This window comes from Chelonoidis abingdonii, chromosome 10 (genome assembly GCF_003597395.2).
Source record: "Chelonoidis abingdonii isolate Lonesome George chromosome 10, CheloAbing_2.0, whole genome shotgun sequence".
NCBI classification, from domain to species: Eukaryota; Metazoa; Chordata; order Testudines; family Testudinidae; genus Chelonoidis; species Chelonoidis abingdonii.
This window is the reverse complement of record NC_133778.1, coordinates 38,650,370-38,667,100: the sequence shown is the minus strand read 5'-3', so window position 1 is coordinate 38,667,100 and position 16,731 is coordinate 38,650,370. Positions and strand designations below refer to the sequence as shown.

The following is a 16,731-nucleotide window of genomic DNA, read 5'->3' as shown; positions in this document are numbered from 1 at the left end:
CACCTTCCCCCCCCCCCCCGCATCCTGCCTGCAGCAATCAGCTGGCTTGCAACGTTCAGGAGGGAGTAGGAGTGAGGACTCAGCGCGCAGGCTCCCCCTCCCTCCCAAACACAGTAAACCAGCTGACTGCCATGGGCAGGTGGCAGGGGAGAGAGGGGGAGCCTGTGCACCCCTGCAAGCTAGCTGATTGCCGTGGGCGGGAGGCAGGGGGAGCCTGCACACTCCTGCAAGCCAGCTGATTGCCAACGGGCAGGAGGCAGGGGAGGGAGGGGGAAGGAGCAAGGATGCAGCATACGGAGTAAAGGGGGAAGGGAGGAGAAGAGGCGGGTTAAGAAGGAGGCCTTGGGGGAAGGGGTGGCGTGAGCAGGCCAAGGGTTGAGCCCCCTTCCCCTGATGCTTGAAGAGTAGGAGAAGCTGCTGCTGCACAATGTGTAGTATAGTACTGTACTATATAGCAAATTTTTCCCTGGAACCTAATCCCCTAATTTACATTCATTCTTATGGGGAAATTGAATTCGCTTAACATCATTTCACTTAAAGTCGCATTTTTCAGGACCATAATTACAATATTAAGTGAGGAGTTACTGTATTGAAACATCTAAAACTGTAAGGGCAAAAAATATTATGTTAGGGATTTAGCATTCACACCCTTTCAATTAAGGGTGGAAAGCACTCCTAATTCATATCTGACTCCCCAAAATCTTCCGCAAACCAGGGAAGACAAGACTTTACATTCCTGGTATTTCTGAAGGTAAACACAAGCATTTTAATCTTCTCAAACCTTTTTATACACAAAGAAAAACGTACAAATCTGTTTTTCCCCTCTTCCGGTCACTTTTCATGAATATATTGTTAAAAGAATTTGAATCCTTGATTGTCTAAAGAGATATAATCCTGATCTAAAGATAGGCAAGGGCATTATATAACCTTCCAGATTTTTTTTCCATGAAAAACAAACTCATACAAAACGTTATTACTCAGACATAACATATATAAGGTCAGACATTTAAGACCAGATCCTTTGTCCCACCTAAGACTGCTTTGGAAGGTTTGAGCAGCACCAAGAGTTAAAATGTATTTAAGCAACCAGATTAGGATTCCCAAAGGGAATTCTCTAGTACACTAACAGCATAATCAGACCTAGAGGTCCATATCATGGACCAAAAAAAGCAATGTTAAAAGAATCTAAAGTTCGAAGTCAAACAAAATTTAGAAAATGCTAGAATTAAGGTTGGTTGTGCAATATTAATTCGGGACCCTTCTGCATATGCATTACTAAGCACTCTCTAATTACGTGTTCACATACTCTTTTTTCTCCAACAGGACCCCATTTTTAGGAAGCAAACTGAAAAAACCTTACATTATAAGCAAGGCTACGTTTATGTCACGGACGTCATGGAAGACACGGAAACCATGACTTCCAGAGACCTGCGTGACATTCTGCTTCATCCCCAGGGGTTGCAGGACTCTGGAGCTGGCAGCCAGCAGCCCCTGGCAGGGTTCCAGTGACAGGCAACAGCAGCAACAAAGGGCCCCCTGCATGGTTCCAGTGAGGGGCAACAGTCTTACGATAGGGGAGGACGCCGTCTCGGGGTGTCCTGTTTTCTCTTTGGAAATATGGTCACCCTGCAGCTCCCAGCCGCCATGGGTGGAGGGAACCCCACTGTGCAGCTTCCAGCCGCCAGACAGAGGGGGAACCCCAGAGCTCCCGGCCACCATGGTGGCAGGGGGAACCACAGAGCCATAGCAGCAAAAGTCACAAACAGGTCACGGGCTTGTGAATTTTTGTTTATTTTTAGTAAAAGTTAAGGGCAATAACCATGACAACAGTTTAGCACAATTCCTTATGATTTAGGCTAACTTTCATATGGATCACAAGCAGATTCACAGCATAAGCTTCTGCCACTTGACCTAATGAAGTAACTGATAGCACCAGGCTGTCATCTTCAACTTGTTACAAACAGTAGGATAAGACATAGTGAGTTTCAAAGATTGTTGAGAATAGACAAGTGTTAGGATTCAGAAACACAAAGTTCCACAAAAGAGCGTGTTCTAGTTGTCTCAGATCCTTCCCCTGCGCTCCACAAGGCCAATCATTTCTCCTCCTTTCCCCTCCAGCCTGTTTCTGCCCCGGATTATCTCAATTCTCCCCCAACCACTTTGCGGCTCCTCCTCTCACTCCCACACTCCTCTACTCTAACCTATTCTTCCATTCTAGGCTCCCTATACAAAGTCCCAGTCTTTTTCACCCCCACTCCAACTCCTTGTCCAATCTCAGTCTTCCCCCTACTGGCTCCCTTTCCCTATCTCCTTGCCTACCTAGTATCAGGGCATGCCTACATTATGGGCATTACAGGGGCACAGCGTCTATGCTGCTGGAATGCTGTAGGGCAGACTATGCTTCCTACAATTGACAGAAAAGTTTTTTTTCCATCAATGTAAGTAATCTGCCTCCCTGACTGGTGGTAGCTAGGTCAACACAAGAACTCTTAAGTCAACCTAGCCTCTTCTACACCAGCGATTAGGCCATTTTAACTACAGCATTCAGTGGTATAAAAAATTCCTAAGCCCCGTAGCTAAGTTGAGTTCAGTAAGTGTTTGGTGGCGGCAGCAATCCCTCAATACAAGGAGGATGTCTGTCACGGGAAAAGTCATGGATGATAGTGGAGTCGTCAAACCTGTGCTCTACAGATTTTTGACAGAGGGCCCTACTGCTGGATGGGATGCTGTACAATTTCCTTCTTCTTCTGCCATTTCTCAGCCTTACTCTTGAGCAAGGTGATTCTCTTCAAAACAGGCTGAGGCTTGATGTATGACTGTCATAAACAGATAGTTAAGGGTTAATGTCTCTTTTACCTGTAAAGGGTTACGAAGCTCAGTAAACCTGGCTGATACCTGTCCAGAGGACCAATAGGAGGACAAGATACTTTCAAATCTTGGTGGAGGGAAGTCTTTGTTTGTGCTTTTTGTTCGTTTGTTGTTCGCTCTCGGGACTGAGAGGGACGGGACATCAATCCAGGCTCTCCAAATCTTTCTGAAATCAGTCTCTCATGTTTCAAACTTGTAAGTAATTTAGCTAGGCAAGGCGTGTTAATCTTATGTTTGTTTTTCTCAACTTGTAAATGTTTCTTTTTGCTGGAAGGATTTTTATCTCTGTTTGCTGTAACTTTGAATCTAAGGGTGGGGGGGTTGGTCCTTGGTATATTATGGGGGGGGGGATTTCTTTTGGGGGGGTAAACCTTTGTTTTAAATTAAAAGGTTTTTTTCCCATTTTTTCCTGGTTTTTTTTTTAAAAAAAGAGGGGATTTTTCAGAGTATTTTTTACTTTTTTTTTTTTAAAAGCTTTCTTTTAAGAATCTGATTGATTTCCTTGTTTTAGATCCACGGGGATTGGGTCTGAACTACCAGGGATTGGTGGGGAGGAGGAGGGATGGTAATTCTCTTGTTTTAAGATCCAAGGAGTTTAAATCTGTGTTCACCAGGAAATTGGTGAAGCCTCCCAAGGCAACCCAGGGAGGGGAAAGTCTGGGAGGGCGGGGAGACAGGGAGTGTGCCAGACATTGAATTTCTGGCTGGTGGCAGCGTACCAGATCTAAGCTAGTAATTAAGCTTAGAAGGGTCCAAACAGGCCCCCACATTTGTACTCTAAAGTTCAAAGTGGGGGAAAAACCTTGACAATGATGAACCACCACTGAAGTCTATTGCGAGCCAGCTCTTTTCAATTCGTGGGATCAATGTCCCGCTTCTTAAGAGATACTTTCAGGGAATCTTTGCAGCATTTCTTCTGTCCCCCGCGGGTCCTCTTACCATGCTTAAGTTAAGAAAAGAGAACTTGCTTCAGAAGACAAAGATCAGACACCTACACATAATGACCAGCTCAGCTAAACTGATGTTTCATAATCTTCACCTCAACACTGGTGATGTTAGCTGCAGAGAGAAAGCTGGCATTGGTGCAATGGTCTTCCTATCAGATATGGGGAATCTTCCTAAGGCAGCGCTACTATCACTCCAGGCATTTAAAATCGCTTCACTATATCATTCATGTTCTAAACCCATAAAGGAGAATGGGGATGACTACTGCACTGTAGACCAGGATCTTAGTTTCCATTTGCTGATCTCTAGCAATAAAGATAGAACAGTATGACGCACTGGCACAACAGATCCTATGTTCATTCTCCGCATCCAGATTGGCTGTCTGGGAGAGGTGGCTACCAAGGTAAGGGAAATGCTCAAGTTTTTCCAGGGGCTCATCACCGATGACAATTTGTGGGAGAAGGAGAGCTACCTATGCTGAGGCAGGCTGATGGAGCATTTTAGTTTTCGCAATGTTGAGGGAAAGTCCCAGGCTATGATAGGCGCCTGAGAAAAGATCTAGGGTGACTGCAAGACAGCCTTTGTGTGCGCAAGGATAGCACAGTCATCAGCATGCTGAAGGTCAGTAATAACCATCCTGGTGACCTGAATAGATGCAGTGCTGTAGCTGTGCTCTTGTAGTGGGGAAAGGGAGCCAGCAAGTGGAAGACAGATTGGACAAGGAGTTGGAGTGGGGTTGGGAACGACCGGGACTTGTACAAGGAACATGGAATTAAAGACTAGGTTGGGGTATTCAAGGAGTGTGGGACAGAGGAGGAGGAGCCACAAAGTGCTTGGGGGAGGGTTGAGATAAGACTAGGGCAGGAACAGTGTAGAGAACACCACCAGCCATAGTTTATAGCATTAATTGACCTAAGGTTTTTGATTCCATCAATCGTGAAGGGTTATGGAAGGTCATATCTAAGTTTGGTTGGCCACTGAAGTTCATTGTGTTCAAGCTACTTCATGATGGGATGACCACTACCATCCTCTGTAATGGGTTGGAGACAAACTTGTTCCCCACCTGTACTGGTGTCAAGCAGGGCTGCGTTATTGCTCTAATCCTTTTTTCTACCTATCTTGCCATGATCTTCATTCTTATTCATGAACCACCTTTCCTCTGAAATTGGGATTATTGCATATCACAGACAGACAGCTCTTCAACCTCTGGCATCTTCATTCTCAGTCAATGTAGAACAGGGCTCAATCTCCCTCTCGTTCCCCTCCAACTCTCTTTCTAACTGATATACTTCTTCCAGTTCTAGCAATAGCCATTTTAAGGAATAAGAAAATCCAAATTTGTAGTGTTGGTGGAAGGAAATACCACTCCATCCTGATAAAGGGCCTTATCATCATCATCATCTAGGAGTCAGATAGCTGGGGTTTTTTGTTTTTTTGTTTTGTTTTTTCAAGTTTTGTTTTGAGTCCTATCATAAGCCTAACTCCCAAATCTGGACCTTAGCGTCCAGAAATCTGGGTGCCTAGCATGAACCCTTCTAAGCTTAATTACCAGCTTAGCTTTGATCTCGCTGCCACCATCCAAAAATTCCAGGTTTTGGCTCCCTTGGTCTCTCCAAAACCTTCCTGGGGACCCCAGATCAGAGCTCTGATGTATACACAAAGGGAATAACCCCCTTCCCTTCCCCTCTCTTCTCAGATTTCCTCTCTGGGCTAACCTGGAGTTACTGATCAATCTCTTTACATCACAATACACGAGCATGTTTTCTTAGTCACAAAGAGCAACCCAAAATAAAGGCAAACAGAATGATTTCTCTTTCTCCCTCCCACCAATTCCCTTGTGTGCTCAGAGCTTTACACTCGTAGATCTACCAAAGAGAATCCCTCTCCCTCCGTTCCTTACCTCAGAGAGAAAAAACTCAAACAATCTTAAAAAGAACTTTATATAAAAGAAAGAAAGAAAAGACATCAAATATTCTCTGTATCAAGATTGATAACTACGGGCTATTGTTATAAGAAAAATGAATAACAGTTGATTCAAAAGATATCCAATTTGAAACATTGCAGAAGCTATACACATGTAATACAAACCAAAACAAATAAGCCTATTTTGTTTTTCTACCTGTACTTACATTTGGAAACAGAAGTTAGAAGATAGAAAGAACCTTCTCATAGCTGGAGCAGACAAAGCTTCAGACCCAAATTCTCCCTGACTTTGAAAAAATCCAGTTTCCTGATTGGTCCTCTGGTCAGGTGTTTGGTTCCCTTTGTTCCCTTTACAGGTGAAAGAAACATTAACCCTTAGCTATCTGTTTATGACAAGTCCTCGATTGTGTTTGTTGCTCTATAAATATTATTGAATATATTCCCTACATTTGCGTAGTATCTCTGAAATGAAACTATAAATGTAGTTATTTTATCAAGCCTTGCGCAAGTTTTATAATACCAATTCAATAAAGGAGAAAAGTCTATCAGATTAATCTTCTGTGGAATCTTTGGTTTAAAAAAAAACTAGACCGATTACAACTAAACTGAATTTATGAGAAGAAAGTTCTCTCTCTCTCAATTATGGAGCTGCAGGATTTTGAAGGAGAGGGATGATTTTTGGTATGAAATATCCTCTGGGCCAGCTTCATGAAACTTTGGAAACTTCGGAAACTTCTGATATTCTCCTTTTACTAACTCCAATTTCTTTTCAATGGTAAGTTTATCTTAGCTAAGTAGTCTTCTATATTTGTTATAAATAATGGGATTCATATAGTATATAGTAAAGTGTTCCAAATCTTATTTGCAAATGTTGCTCATTTCCTCGATTCATCCAAAAATATTAATTGCATTTTGAGTTTCTTCCTTTTAAAAAGTCAAGTAAGGAGCCCTCCTGTTTTATTCCCTCTTGCTTTAGCAAAGTTTTAATATTTCTGCCATATCTAAGGACAAACTACTAGATAAAATAGAAACAAAGTGAAGAGAATTCTCATTTTTTTGTATTTTTAAGTTTGATAATTGGCAAATACAATAATATGTGAGCTACTTTTATTTTTTCTCTTTGGCTTTATATAATTATTCGACACTCACTAATGGGAGTACCAATAAATAAGGGGTCATGTTAGCTTCTTCCAAAAGCTTAAATTTGCTTTTTATTATTTTAATTGTGTCTTTTGAGAAATATGCATTATGAGAAGTCCATATTCTCTGAGAGTTCATCCCTTTACCCATTCTCCACTGCGCTGTAACTGGAACATTAACTGACAGATGACTATCCAAGATCTCACCCATGCATCTTCCAAAGCAATGATTTAGAAAACAAGAAGTGAATCAAACCTATAGAAAGATATATGATGAAGGGAATAATATTTACATAGTACATTTTTTGGCGCTCTCTCTCTCTCTCCACACACACACACACACACACACCCCCACACCCCTTTTATTTTACCATTTCCTTTGGTTTTCTGAATGTGAGGGTGGGAGGGGTTGGAATATATCAAAGTTGCACTTCAAAGTGCATCATGCATCATGTTTAGTATCAACCAGTTCTTTTTTCAGGTGCATTTCCTGTAGGAAGGTACCATCTTCATAAAAGTGATTTAACATATCTTCTTTCCCCACTGGTTTCTTTATTCCTTAGATTTCACAAACAAGTTGGCAAACAGCTCTCCCTACCCCCACACAGCATTTCACTAGTATTATTCTTTAAATATTTTATATTAATGGAATTTAGGTTATTATTGTTGCTTTTTGTTTGATACACACATACCTATTTTTCAATTATATTAAATATATTATTTGTATATTTACGGTGTCCCATTCCCTTCTTTGTTCCTCTTTTTGCTAGAAACATTCTGCTTACCCTACCCTTTACTTATATCCTCTCAATGCTATTCTTCCTAACTGTAGTGTTTCACAATGCAGTCTCTCTCCCTGCTTCACAAAAACTAAATTATATTTATTGCATCATACAGGTAACTTCAGTCTTAAGATGGAAAGATGAAACATTTATAGTGGATTTTTAATCATCCTACTACATATTTTGCCCTCTTCTTGTAAGTTAGTCCAATATCTTTCCTGAAATAAGTTGTTGTGAATGATGTATTCCAGGAGAATAAAGATAGGTGTTTAAGTCTGTGCTCTCCCTTTTCCCAAATTGAAGAGGGACAGAGAAGTATTTAACTCTTCAAGCACTTTAACAACAAATACTCAGGATGCCCACGTTGCTTATCAAGCTATTCCATAATTTTTTATTTATTTTGTTAAAAGATCTATTATCCACTAGACATACCCATCACTCAGCCTCTACCTCAACTCAAAAGAAAAACTGTTTTGATGTTATCGTGAAGTCTGAGCTTCACTAAAAATAGTAATTTAGGCTGCCTTCCTTTTCCTGATAATTAGTTCTCTGGAGACCTAATTCAAAGTCTACTGAAATCCATGGAAAGGCTCCCACTCATGTCAGTGGACTTTTGATCAGGCCCCAAATTCCCGTCTTTACTTTATTGTTTTCAAAACTTGTGTCTGGTAAGATATAGGACTTTGGCTGCTAGGTGAACCTTCCATAGATCCTAACATGTTATTTCCTTATCCTGAAATCTTAGCATTAAATTATGGCATGTATGCCCCTTTTGGGGGGTTTCAACTGAAGGGATCTATGCACTTTTCCCATTTTCAGAGGGAGTGTGAATTCATTTTCCCCTCACTTTGTCAGTCATCAGTTTGGCTACAAATTCAGTCATGGTTCGGCTTTCAAGTTCTTCTGCAATATTTACTATTCTTAAATTTGGTATCTGGTTTCTAGGTCTTTTTGTTACTAAAATACTGAACTGCTGGGGCTCACACTTGGAATATCCACTCACCCCATTTTCAAAACAGGGGCCCTATCAGCAGTGAAATTGATAATCTTGTCAAGTTCATGGCTCCAGCTGTCAGCCACCCTGACAGCCAACATGCAATGCATGTAACGCAGAGTCTATACACTGCATTACCCAAACTACATCAGCCTAAGCCTTACGCCTCTTGTCAAGGTGGATTTACTAGGGTGGCATGATGGGCGAGTTACAGCTGCAGAAGGAACACCGTAGTGTGTAGGCGTACATAGTTAGGTCCACGTAAGCTGCCTTATGTCGACTTAACTTTGTAGTCTAGAGATGCCCTTAGATACAGTTTCTCCTTTCTTCCTTTTTTAGAAAGTGCTCTAGTCTTCCTTACTGTCAATTCATCTATAGTCTAAAGCAGAACAAAAATGTTAGTTGCTTCCTAAAATGCAAGTAGCTCCGCTAACCCCAGTTGTAAGAATTTCTCCGCATTGCTTATATTAGTGGAGCTGAAGTGATTGTACCAACACTGGAAGCCCTAGTGTAGATGGTTTTCTGGATGTCTCTAGTATTTTAAACACAATGTTGCTTAGACCTATTCTAAGCAGAATTATGTGAAAGTTGTATAAACATTGGTAACAGCTGGAAGTCCACCCAGATAAGGGTTTTTAACATTTTAAAACATCCATGGAAATTAACTGATGTTATCACCAGTAGATAGTTGCCTAGCACAGACTAAGTTTTAGTGCACCCAGTCGCTACACTTCACTGTATTTAAAATTAGTATCTACTGAATACTCAAGAACCACAACATTTTATGTAGTTATAGCAAGTTGTATCAAGGCACACACTTCCTGAGTATACAGATAGGCACGATTAAAAAATCTGTAGAATGTAAAAGTCACTTTCAGCTACTTCAGAACATGGTATTTTGCTATAATTTTTAATTCAATGGATTGGGGAAAATGGGGTATATAAAATTCCATATAATTTGGTGGGTAAAACTGCCTGCACCTGGTCTAAAATAATATTCATTTTGGGAGGCTTCTTTGGTTTTGTTTTAATTGTTTACATGGCCAACTCGGACATCACTGTCAAACATGCAGTAGCAGGGGCCCCACCAATGCTATATGTTTACTACTTACACTACAGTGTTATGCAGTGTCATGGTTAAGCAACATATGCTAGCAGCACTCTTTGACAATGCTATTTGTCCCATGGGGCTTCTCTCTCCTCTAAACACAACCCTGGCTAAGGCAAAATTTAGATCTCCATCTCTATGTCCCCAGAAACCTTGGACTGAGCCATTCCTTTTCTCCCACACCTTTGTTTTACCTGCATTTCACAAAAAAAGTTTTCTATGAGTGAAGAGAGAAGGTAATACACTTGCTTTTAAATCCAGTGTTGTGTATATGTCAAATACTTAAACAAAAATCCACGTGACTACGCTTCTACAAACTTCTGGATAGCAGCAAAGAATAATGGTACCAGTGAAAAATTAGTCTTCCAAGCACGCAGCCGAAGATATATTGCAATAGGGCCTGTAACTTATCTTGCAAGTTTGCCAAAAAAGATTCCTTATAAAGAGGTCTTAAACATCGAACATTAAAAAATAGATACTTTGAGAAGGGTGGACATGTTGTTTAAACATGCATTTTTACTGCTCAACTAGTTCCAGTTTGATGTGCTCTTACAGACAGTCTGGCTGCTTGGTGTTCTTTTCAAATTATAGCCCAGCATCTAGACATTTTTGGCTCTCTTTACTCTGTTTGAAGCTTTGGCTTCTACTTCGCTGGTTTCAGATTAGTTTGTTACCTGAATGAGTGTGCTATGACTTAGAGCTCCTTTTGAATGTGAGTCCTGCAAAAGGTTTTCTTCCCTTTCCCAGAAACCCTTTTTTTTCATTTTGGCGGTTCCAGTGGACAGTGCCCCATGCGAGTGGGCTACTTGCCAACATTTCTATTTTAATAAACAAAGCAAAGAAACAAACGTGTTCCCATTATTTCCTGGATATCTAGAGAAGCAGATAAAGTGCAGATAAGAAAGAGTCCCAGGAAGTGACAGCAGCAACAGAAACCTATGGATCATTATCTCTGGTCAAAAAGAAGTGGTCCAGAGGAACAAGAAATTCTGGTGGCTCCTAGTGCCAATTCTCCTACCACACTTCATAAACAAGTCTACCATGCGTTGTTCTTAAAAGGTAGGGAGAACCCTTCTAGCTCTGTACTAACCAACAACTGGAAACACTAAACCAACTAAAAGAATAATTTTAGAATGTGTAGAGGAAAAACACAAGGTGGACACACCAGTGTTCCATCTGAGGCTAAGGGCAGTAGAAGGAATTGTGGGCAGTTCACATACAAAGTCCCAAATACCCTCGGTGTGCAGCACAGGGTTGCATAGAGTACATGCATGGGCTGAACAGACACTGCTAAAAGAAAATCTCTGAGCAAAGATGTCCAGAAGTGTGAAGGGAAAAATGCTGTTTCCAGATTATAGGTCTGGAGGTTGACATTTACTATCTGTCCCATTAAGTCCAACTGTAATATTATCAGAAGCAGGAGGTGCAACTGTGATGCTGGCAAACGAGGTGCCAGCTCTTGCCAAGGCTTTAGGCCTCAGCCAAGCACTGAAATTCATTGCTGCAAACCAGCAACATGCATTAGTATGACTAAGATGGAAAGTGAACTTTTAACAACGTGTTTAGACTTTATGAAATGCTTGTAAGTTGCTGCATGTATTAATCTCACTTAAATATTATCATACAGCATGTGATATAAGTCAAAAACTTGTGTCTTTAACTGTAAAAAATGTTTGCCCTGAAACTGTCAACCTGTCAGATGGAATCATCTCTTGCCATCAGGAAGGAGTATCAAAACTCAATGGCCAACTGTGGGACATCATGATACAAAGACTTCGCTAACTGACCCTCCACAGGCTACATGCAAAATACATCCCATTAGCAGCTTGAATTCTGGAAGAGGGAAATAAAGATAGTGAACAAGAATTTTTCATCTCTGTTACTGTTTGGACTCTGACAGGGCTGGAGTTATGAAACAGAAGCAGAGATCCCCAGGGTCAACCTGGGTGCTGACAGATTACTACAACTCTGTCACCTTTTCGAACCACAGACTAACTCATTTGTGTATGTTTACATCTGCTTTAATTTGTAAATAAATTCTCATTTCTTGTTCCCAGTTAATAAATCCTTAGTTTACTATACGATTTGCTACAAGCATTGTCTTTGATATGACATCTGAGGTACAAATTGACCTAGGATAAGTGATTGATTTGTTGGGACTGGAAGCTTACCTGGGTGGCAAGAGTACCCAAGGGAACTGTCTGACTCCAAAGCAGTGTCATACTGTTTCAGGAGTTCAAATTTGTTACTGGGTTAGTAAAATCTAATTAAAGAACATACAAACAGTTTGGGGCGTCTGTCCTGCTTTTTGACAGTCTGCCTTAAGGTTGGCATTCATGGTCGTGAACTACTCCAGACAGCATGACAGCCACCTGATTGATGGAGGTGATAGACTAGGGTGTATCATTGCAACACTGATATATAACGAAGTCACTATCATTCATAGATTAAATGCAAAATAATATTAATACGATATTAAGGTTGTAGTTAGGCATGGAAGCCAGGAACGCCAATGTTAATATTGAATATGCAACTTTCTCTGTTCCCTTGTTTTTATGGTTACTGAATGATCACATACGGTCTTAAAAAACACTAAGATTTTACATTTCTCTCACAAATTTAACTAACTTAATTTTCGTAACAGGCCAGTATCTCCGAGTCATGAGAAGTTGCCTTCTTTATGGTCCACACAGGCATCTCACAGTTTCTTCCATTTTTAAGATAAGTATCAGTTAAAATGGGGAAATACCACTGGAAGTATAAAGAAATTACAAATCAGCAAAATCTTTCAAAACTGAAAAAACTAAGGATGGCCCCTGTATTTTAAAACTGTCAGCAGTTCACATATACATTTAAGAGGATGGCTTTGGTTTGCCTTTGGAGAGACACACCTCAGAACAGTAGTTATGCCATCTCAACTATAACTGAAAGATCACATTTCTAAACTAGTATTAGCTAATTAACAATTTTTTGTTTTATTTTCATATCTTAAGTAGCACTGTATACAATTTGTGTTTTTCATACAACCCAACCTAAAATTATATTAACACAGTTCATTCTTCCTTTGAGTATCTGTTGTACTTTAATATTAAGCTATTTTATCCACAATTTTGCTTATAGCATTCACATGCATATGCTACTGATTTGAAAGTTAGAAATAACTAGATAAATTGAAGAATGAGTCCTATGAGTATATAAAGCGATGTATTACTTTCAGATGCTAAGTACAGAGTGATAGCATGTGTACAGTAATATACATCATTAAAACACAACTGACACTGAAAGTTTATCTTTGAAAGCATTGAACTGGCATGATGGCACGTACTGGCACCTCCGCCAAGCTGCTTTTTAGTTCTCTAGAATTTCAACTTTCATTTTAAAAAGGGGGTTCTAGTTTGCTATGGTTGTGAAGACAATCTTCAAAGAGTGTACAGAGCGTAACTGATACAATGTCTGCTGAATTTGCAGAGAGACTAAAATTATAGCTTAAAGAACTGCCTCATTCACCACAATGGATCTTAACTCAGATGCTAGTAATGATAATTAACAATATTGACATTTAAACTATTTCACTGCTCAAAGCATGGAAGAAAGAAGAGGAAAGAGTACTATGAAGATCTGCAGGAGCTACTCTGAATGAGAGCACATTTTTGCATCAAGAACAGGTGGTCTTGGGAGAATATCACAATTTATTCCCCTTGCCCTGACAAAGCAGACAACCCTGAAGGATGCAGTGGAGCCAAGCAATCACACATGATCATACTCTGAACAGCCAGACATACAACTCAGAGCAGCATCTCTTTTTAGCATTTTGAGTGTACATATCTAGTCTTCTGAAAACAGTTTGGACAAATACTACCTTACACTTCCCTTTTCCCCTGAAAACTCTAAATCTGACCCCTCTTGGAAGAAGAGATTATCTACAAGTAACTGAATTTCTCTGAAAGCAATGCCTCTATAAATTCACACTTGCGACTTAAATCCCTACACATAGCCACACAGTACTTTCATCTGTTTCACGTTGCTTGAGCATGTTTGACAACGTATTTCTCAAGTTGTTTTCATAGATGGCCTATGCAGTACCACAAGATGCTACACATTTGTAGCAGTCTTCAGAAAAGAGATTGCATAATATATTTGGATTTAGCTCAAATACAAGACAGAAATTATACTAGCAGGTTTGGTGGGTGCTACATTTGTTTCCTCTTTTGAGAGAACTTGCACACACCCTGCAATTTGAACCAGAAGTTTGCATCCCAAGGGTTCCTTACAAGTACTTCTTCTGGCTTCTCAGGTTGCAGCAATAACCAAAAGCATATTTTTACACCTGATCTTAGTGAGGTGATTGTAACCTTTTTTCTTGGAGGTGCACCAGATCACAGCAATATGCCCTTTTATCAAATGTATTTAGGCTATTTCACGCAAATCTACATAAGGCTATCGCTGAAGACCACTTGCAGTTTAGACTATTTGAAGCTTCCAGTAGTCTAATCAACTTTATAAAGTGAAGCGGGTAATGTAGATTTCTTAATGTTGTGGCTTTGCACTTATTTTCTTATCTGCTTACTAGTGCAATTAAAGGCATTGCTTTTTAGCCTACTAAATTATACTTGATCCAGGGTCCTGCAAACATAAGAGGTTAATTCTCTATATATGAGCCATCCCAGCAGTTGATATCATCCAGTGCATTTGCTGAAAAGTCCTCAGATTTTCATTCTGGGGGAAGTCTCCAGTCCTCCTGCATCTGTCTGGCAGAGCCCAAATTAGTTATCTATCTTCAGGTCACAGTGCCAGGTTCATCTATTCATACCAGTTTCTGTTTGAGGTAGGTTAGATGAGGGAAGCCCCTCTTTAAATAGTAGAGAGCCACGGGTTGCCGACTGATGCTCTCATTGAAGGGCAGTAAGTAAAGCAAATATTCAAGTTAATAAATGGCATGATCTTCCTTACACCAATATATTAACACAGTCCCTGTCAGATATTTGAAAGAATTACAGTTATCAGGCATAGCACTCATGTTCTTCTGGTAACTGTGCAAGTTTTCTTAAGCAATGATCAATAAACAACACTTCAGCTTTGTTATACTGACCCAAATTTAAAGTTAGTCTGTTTTTCATCTGTACCTCTTAAAAGGCTGCCCTCTCTCGGAACTTACATGGTTTGTTTTCTTTGCAGGAAGGGTCAGTCACAAAATTTTTAGCTGATCTACTCCCGTAGCAATTTTGGAGTGCTTTAAGCACCTGCCAAAGGTTTGAAAATAAAATGCAGTCCACCTGGCTTTTTCCTGACTTAGTTTTCAGATCCAGGAGTGCCTGCACTCCTGTTCTGATTAAGCCAAGCAAACTGGCACCAACAGACTTCACTGACTTGACAGCTGCTTTGACATTTCAACACTTTTCTTTTTAACCAAGCTTAGTTAGTTTGTGTTTGAGTGGGAACTTTAAAATAATGACCATTGAAAAGCTAGAGCAGATTTTGGACATCGCAACGACCCCAAAAATTTGTAATGCAAACGTATCTATTGGGCTCAGTTTTGTAGGTGAAGTATACTGTATCCATAAAATGAGCAAATTAAAAGCTCTTCACATCTGGCTACCTGCATCTGCCTTCTGTGTCTCAAAATGGAAGCTTTAAAAACTAAGCTTCTCCCTATGAGAATTTAGCATCAGCCAAGTGCCTACCACAACTGGGTTTGGCAAAACCATAGGGAACTATAAATAAAGGTATTTGGTGCCATTACTGACTCAATCTTAAAAATGAGACCGTGCTAAAAGATTTATTTTTAAATAAGTCACTCTTTGAACTGTAATGCTGCAAACAGATTTCTGAATCATCAATAAAGACTTTTTCCAAACAAAGAATGTTTCCTACACAGCATTTCTGGCCTTATGTCATACTTCCTATCAGCAGTCCACCTGGAGACACGATGAGTAGCAGCAGTAGCTTGCCATATTTAGCACATAACCTGAACTACTGTATACCAAGACAGCTCCCAAGAATAACTGAAGATGGCAGAACTCTATTTAGTTGTCTTCCCAGTGATTTTAATGTCTTTGGGCTTGCTTCCACAAAGAAAAAAAAAATTTTGCACTTTCCCTCCTCTACCCCAGAACCACATCAGGACAGCACCGTCTACGGATTCTCACAAGAAGTTTTTTTGTGGCCTCAGAACACGGCCATCAGCTCTTGCTGGTGGCCACTGACAATTTTTCCTAAAATACTTAAGCTATATCTACACTGCGCACTTTACAATGGCCCAGCTGTGCTGCTGCAACCAAGCTATTGTAAGGTGCACAGCATAGCTGCTTTTTTTTTTTGCTGAGAGAGCGCGCTCCCAGTGAAAATAAAACCACCCCCAACGAGAGACATTAGCTCAGTCACTGGGAGAGTGTCTCCAGCCAATGAAGCGCTGTCCACACCGGTGCTTTTCGTTGTCAAAACGTTCGTCGTTCTCACCTCTGAGCGACAAAAGTTGTAACTATAAAAGTGCAGTGTAGACATGGCCTTAAGCAACTTCAGGAAAAACAAATAAAAATGCACATTTACATGCTCAGTGGTTTGAGCATTGGGCTGCTAAATCCAGGGTTGAGAGTTCAATCCTTGAAGGGGCCATTTAGAGAACTGGGGTTAAAAACAAACAAACCTGGGGGTTTGTTCTGCTTTGAGCAGCAGGTTGGACTAGATGATCTCCTGCGGCCCTTTCCAATTCTGATATTCTATGTCCAAGTCATTGTAATGTATTTATGTAGGTTTTTATTGCAGACTCAATAATAAAAATAATGTACACTTGTCTTTTCTTTTCTGGACCTAAACAGAACAGAAACAAATAATGTGCTTTTCATGTTCTTATTGTCGTTGTTTCTCCTGCTTTTTTGGTTGTCTTTTATTAATTATTATTATTATTATTATTAAAGACTGGCCAGCTAGTAAGTTTGTTGCTGTGAAAAAAAATATTTGTATGTTTGTTAACAC

The 16,731-nt window shown here is 40.1% G+C and overlaps 1 protein-coding gene across 3 annotated transcripts in view; it reads right to left on the bottom strand.

Moving 5' to 3' along the window:
• OLA1 (Obg like ATPase 1) overlaps positions 1–16,731 on the bottom strand; it is a 173,872-nt gene that overhangs the window by 139,745 nt on the left and 17,396 nt on the right. The gene's annotated exons all lie outside the window — the stretch shown is intronic.